The sequence below is a fragment of the Nelumbo nucifera genome, chromosome 8 (assembly GCF_055504915.1).
Source record: "Nelumbo nucifera cultivar China Antique chromosome 8, China Antique-T2T, whole genome shotgun sequence".
In the NCBI taxonomy this organism is placed as follows: Eukaryota; Viridiplantae; Streptophyta; class Magnoliopsida; order Proteales; family Nelumbonaceae; genus Nelumbo; species Nelumbo nucifera.
In genome coordinates, this window is record NC_142656.1 from 25,754,891 (window position 1) to 25,761,700 (window position 6,810).

The window sequence follows — 6,810 nt, forward strand, 5'->3', positions numbered from 1 at the left end:
TCAGGTAGCGGATTGAGCAAAAATCAAGTGATAACAAGTCTGAAACCTCATCAATAACCTATACAACTTCATCTTACATAAGATACCTTGGACGAAAAATGTTCAAGTTGGTGCCCTATCTAAGTTAGCTAGCTTGGCTAGCACTAAGTCACTAACTATAGAAGGACAATGGATGTTGAAATGTTACCTCACCCTTGAAAGATGAAAAACTACAAGAAGACCAAGTATAAGCTTAGAAGATCACCACTAAGCTGGCAGATACATCGTCATCAGAGAAAACTTATACAAGTAGTATTTCACCCTAACCTACTGAAGTGCCTTAGGGTGGAGGAGGCGAACTGCCCCCTCTAGGAAATACACAAAGGCATTTGTAGTAATCACTTCAAGGCAGGGCCTTAGCACATAAAGCCATATGACAAAGATTCTATTGGCTAACCATGATGCATAATGTAACTTGATTCATTAAGTGATATAATAACTGCCAAAGACACTTTAACATCGTTTACTAGCCTGCTCCCTGCCTGACTCCGATCTATAGCCTATGGCCCTTCACACATGTAGGCAGGGTTATCTTGGACCCATCCCCAATTGCAACAAGATAGAAGCAATCCCTCATAATGGCCACAAACTACTTCACCAAATGGTTGAAAGTTGAGTTTGTGGCCTAAATTGTAGAAAAGAATATCCATGGGTTCTTATAGAAGATCAGTTATTTAGTTTAGGATACCACGAATACTCATCTCCAATATCAAGTAGTTCTACGGCAGCCCCTTTGGGAAATTATCACAGCAAATTGGCATTGAATAGTTCACGTTGGTTTGGGTACCTTGTGCTTAGGAAAGTTATATAGCTTTAGAACTAGCTTGCATCGAACAAAGAAGAACCCTACCGCATCACCAAAGTCACTAGTCTGGGCACCTATCACTTAGAGATATTGGAAGGGAAGCCTATGTCATGCTCCTAGAACTCATAGTCCGAGAATGTACCATCAATAAAATTGTACCTCAGACTGACAACCAACCCTAATTGGTGATTTTTATGGAAAGTTTTGTGAAACAACTCGAAATTAAGCAATAAAGAAACAAATATTAGACCATTACTATTTGAAAAGGCTTAACACCTATTTATACATTGAAAGTTCAGAAAAGGAAAGAAAAAAAAGGGGAAAATATAAGGGCACATAGGTCCAAGGTACATACACTTTAGAGTAAAAGGAAAAAAGAAAGGTCTAAAGTATTGGCCCTAGGAGACAGGCCTCCTTGGTACCAAGTGGTCGGTCCTCTAATCTTTTTATAACTCAATGCCCTCTATTTCAGCCCTGACTGTGACTGCAACAATAGAATCCTCAAGGGTAGCCTCTAATTTAAAAAGCTTGGGTTCAGGTTGGAGAACACTTAAGTAACCTTGGTTGTGCACATGTCGAAGTCATCCAATAATGTGTTGATCTCATATTTGTTTAGATTCTTGCGGTGAGTGATTGCCAACTCCTTATACTCTACAACATCATGTGCTCGCTCTTCCCCCACCCAGGCCTCCATAGCAATAACCTTCTCCTTTAGTAAATTTGAGTTTCTACCTGATCTCTTCTAGCTTGGCCTTTAACCTCACCATCTTGGCCTCATAGGTGGCCTAGCCTCTCTTTACAATTGTGTATTAGTGGGACATGTTTGTTAACCAATCATATCGGGCATTCACGGTAAATTTCAATTATAGAGGATAAAGAAGCTAATATCACAATGTATAGAGATAAGGAACAAAAGTAGGAAAAAGAAATACAACTTCCATGATCTTGTTGTAAGCTTGCCTATGGAGAACCTTGGCTGGATGAGATGAAACCTCGACTTGGTTGATTGGAATATACACCCTAGAGCCAATGCCTTGGCCAACTATATATTTTGCATGTTGCCGCCTATGGTCATTGGCCACTCTATTACAAAAACTTGATAGTGTTGGACTAGAGGGGGTTCTCCTGTTGAACCCTTTGCCTACAACTAGCTTGTTGTCGAATATCTCCACACTCTCCTGAGGCCTCTAGCTCATCCGTGGGAACTTAAGCCAATCTGGGCCACCTACTCGTCTATGGGGAACCTAAGCTTAGCTACTAGGTTGTCCTCATACATGCACAACCACCTCATGAGAGCTCAATAGGAGCTACTAGGTTCCTCCTCGATGGGAGCCCTCATCTCAAATCCCGTAGGGATAGAGGTCTGACAGGCATGTTCCACCCAATTCACCTACTCATCCAAGATGAGGGTGGGTACTTGAAAACTTTTCCACCTTTTTACCCAAATCCTTCTACAAGATATATGCATTAACAATCAATGTGAAGGTTGTGTATGCTAAAGAATGCAATGTAATAGAATTCAATAAGATAAGCAATAATAAGTAAGAAAATGAAGATTATAAGATAAGTAAAGTACATAGAAATTTTTAGAGAGGTTCGACCAACCCCAACCTACCTCCTCTACTAAGGCCCCTCCTAAAATTTCCACTAAACCAACTTGACTAGACTTCCCAAGTGATAATAAAACCTTTACAAACCAATAGGACTTTCAAATGCCTGCTAGACCTAGATAAACTTTCCTAGAGCTATCCCTACCAACACAAGTGTTCAATTCTTATAACACCTTAAATACAACAAACAATAATAACAGCTAAAGCATGGATACATCTAAAGCCTTTAAATAGGCAGATACAAGTAGATACAATACAAACTAATGTCACAAGCAAGAGGATGCAATACAATAACAAGCTTAGCACATGAAAAGAATCTCAATTCTTGGTTAGAAACGTATAAGCCACGATGGCTACCTAGTCTTTCTCACTCTAATTGATTAAGTTCGAAGAGTTCTTTTATTGAAAACTCTTGCTCATAGTAATGCTCTCAATATATTAGATATGTTATAGCCAATTCCTATTATAAGTAGTTAAAGGAAAACCTGGAGAGTAAAGGGCCTCTTGTTCATACACATGGCATTCTAATTTTTGAATAAACAATAGAAGCTTTCTTTTCCATACATGTGTCTACCCGGTCTCACCAAAAAGAACATGGTGCTTATATTAATCCTTGTAATTCAATTTAAATTCAAATAAAAGTCATTATGAAGATTTTTAAATTACAAATTAAACCTAATTTAATTATTTAAATTAAACTAAATATAATTACTAGATAAATAATGAATCTCAAATAAAATAATATTATTACAAAAAACAAGAAAAACAAAAACCAAAATAATATGTAGGTGTAATTATAATCAACCAAAAAACTAACCCTCGTACTTAATTAGTACGAGGGTTATTCTCTGGTGTATAATTATGAGCAATGGTTAATAAAAAAAAGCAAAAAAAAAAAAAAAGAGATTAATAAGCTAGCACGTTAGTTATCACATGGCTACTTAAAGTAAGATCTATAGTTCAAATCACAAAGCATGCCCCGCACCAACCTCATAGCATTTCCAACTGAACATCAGAAACATCTCTTGTACTTGTATATTGTCATTCATGGAGAGATATTCCGACTTGAAAAAGGGAGTGGGATCTGCTCACAACATTTGCAAAAATGAAAAACAAAACCAGCAAGTCAATACATCAATCGTTACAGGGCTACTTAAAGTAAGATCTACGGTTCACATCGTAGAGGGCATTTGGCACCAACCTCACAACACATTGCTGACCATATAGAAATGATGTGAGGTTGGTGTGAGGTGTCCTCTATTATTAGCAAATCCAAATTCTTCACTTCACCAACATAATATGTATTCACACATCTCACCATGAGTTTGGGATCCATGATGAGGATGAGACCCACCATATTTGCAATGTACGAACACATATCATGTTGGAACATATTGGAACAATCTTTTATTTTTGTTAGTAGATCTGACCAAGTTGGGATCTCTTGCCAACAAAACACGTTCCAACACCCTACCATCTTGATCTAACACCACACATCTCACAATGAAATTGGGGCCCACCATAAAAGTGGGACCTAGCTACCATGCATGAAATGTGCATAGGGGTGTCAACAGTATTCGAAAATTTGATTTCGAATTCGAGATTCTACATAATCGGAAATGACCTGATTTGATTCGACAAATATTCAGATTTGATTAATTATTTAATTCGTATATATAATATATGAAATATTTAAATATTTTATATAAATTATATATAATTGAATTATATAGACAATTTATGTATTTATATAAAAATATTTGTTAATTACCTAAAACAATAAATCGGTCAAATCTGAATCAAACAAACATTTGAATATTTAATCAAATTCAAACTTTTGTTTTCAATTTACATCGAATATTGAATTTTCTAATCGGATTCAAATTAAGATATTGCCTAATTCCATTCGAATTCGATCCATTTACACCCCTTGCGGTGTCGAATGATGTTGGTAGAATGTTAAACGTATTTTGTTGGCAGGTGATCCGGACTCGGTCTAACCTCCACAAAAAGACTTGTGGGCCCTACGATATTGGACCAAAGCAGCAGTCCAAACCAAATCCAAATCCATCTCAGTCATGGACTCATGGTGCCAATGTTTTCAACCCGTCATTGACCCAATTGGTCAAATCGTTTGAACCAGTGTTTTCAACTCGATTAATCAAACCGTTCAAACTATCACCTGGCCAAGATTCTGGGTCTGGTTCAATCAAGACCCATTGTACGGTAAAAAACACTTGACTTGGTCAAGAACTGTTCGACCCGACCGATTCACCCGTTGACCCATTTGACCCGGTCACTGGGTCGTGAGTTTCTCATTCAACGTATGCAAACTTTCATAGGCCATAACTTTGGACTCCGATGTCCGATTGGGGTAATTTTTTTATTTTGGGTAACATTTTGAGATCTATGCATCCCAAGGCACCAAATTGCAAAAAAAAGAAACCCTTTTTGGCCTCAGATTGTAATTTTTTATATTTTTATAAATAAAAAATAATTAAAAATTGAGTTAAAAAATATAAATCAAATATAAAAGTACATATTGAAAACATATTTATACATTATTTATTAATAAAACATATATATATACACACACACACATATATATATATGATGACATGGCATGGTTTGAACCGTTCGACTCGGCCAGTTGAACTGGTGACCCGGAGACAAAAAATGGTTCAGCCTTTGGGTTGGTTTTTAAAACATTGGTTCGAACCATCACTCTGCTAGGATTTCGGGTTTGGTTCAATCAAGATCCGTTAGACGGTCAAAAACTGTTGACTTGGTCAAGAACTGTTCGACTCGGCTAGTTCAATCATTGACCCATTCAACCTGGTGATCGGGTTGCGGGTTGCACACTTAATGCATACAAAACTTTTGGAGACCATAACTTTGCGCTCTAGTGTTCGATTGGGGTGATTTTTTATTTTGGGTAACTTTTCGAAATCTATGCATCCCAAGGCATTATAGGTGCCTTGCCCCATTATTTTCATGTAAAAACCCTTTTTTGCCCTCAAATTGCAATTTTTAATATTTTTATAAATAAAAAATAAAAATGAATTAAAAACATAAATTAAATATAAAACAATACATATAATATATCTAAAATATATTTATACATTGTTTATTGCGAAAATATATATTTATACATATATATACACACATATATGTATATATGTATGTATATACATACATACACACATATATACATATACACACACATATATACATATATACATATATACATATATACATATACATATATATGTATATATATATATATATATACATATATATGTATATGTATATATGTATATATGTATATATGTGTGTGTGTATGTGTCTGTGTGTGCAATCATTCAATCGATCGGTCGAACCGGTGACTCATGACTCAGAGGCAAAAATGATTTTGGCTTCTGGGTCGGTTTTTAAAACATTGCGTGGAGCCTTGTAAAGCCATGCACGTGAGTTTTCGAACAGGCAAAGTTGTGCTTGTGCACAGATAGGGGTGGCCACGACCCGAGCTCTTCACGAGCTACTCGAGCTTGACTCAACTCGGTTTCAACTAAGCTTCAAGCCGAGCTCGAGCTCGACTCAACTCGGTTTCAACTAAGCTTCAAGCCGAGCTCGAGCCCAATTTATAAGCTCAATTAATAAACGAGCCGAACTCGAATATACATATATATTTATAGAAAATAATATATAATAAAAATATTCCAATTCTTAATTTTTAAAATATCAAATAAAAAATATTTTTTATATATAATTTTTTATTTTTATAAAATATTTTTTTTTAAATCGAACTCGAGCCGAATCGAGCTTGAACGAATGAGCTTTTGACTCGAACCGAGCTCGAACTCAAGGTTATAGCTCGAATCGAGATCGAGCTTGTACTACTTTGGAGAGCCGAAATCGAGCCTCGTACTGGCTCGGCTCGGCTCGGCTCGAATCCACTCCTACACGGTGTTCTGTTTCCCCACTCTCAATGGCGAACGAAGGAAGTGTTCTGGATGGGCAGCTCGAGTTTTATTAGAAGAGTAGAAGAGATCGTTTACGGCTTTAAAAGAAAACCCTAGCTTCTGACTCAGCTAATGCGGAGCTTCTTGCGGTATGTGGCTCAAAAGTCAAAACTTCGTGTCTAAACTAGTGTTTTCACTCTTTTGGTTTATGTTATACACTTATACATGGAGCTCCTCAAGGAATTTGATTCCTTCTCCTATGCGTGAAATTGAAGTGAGGCTTGATATATTTCTTAATGTTTATGATCTGTACGGTTTCGTGTTGCTTGAATTTGTTAAGGCACTTGATTTACGTCTGAAGCTGCTGCTACTTTGTCGGACATTATCATGTTTT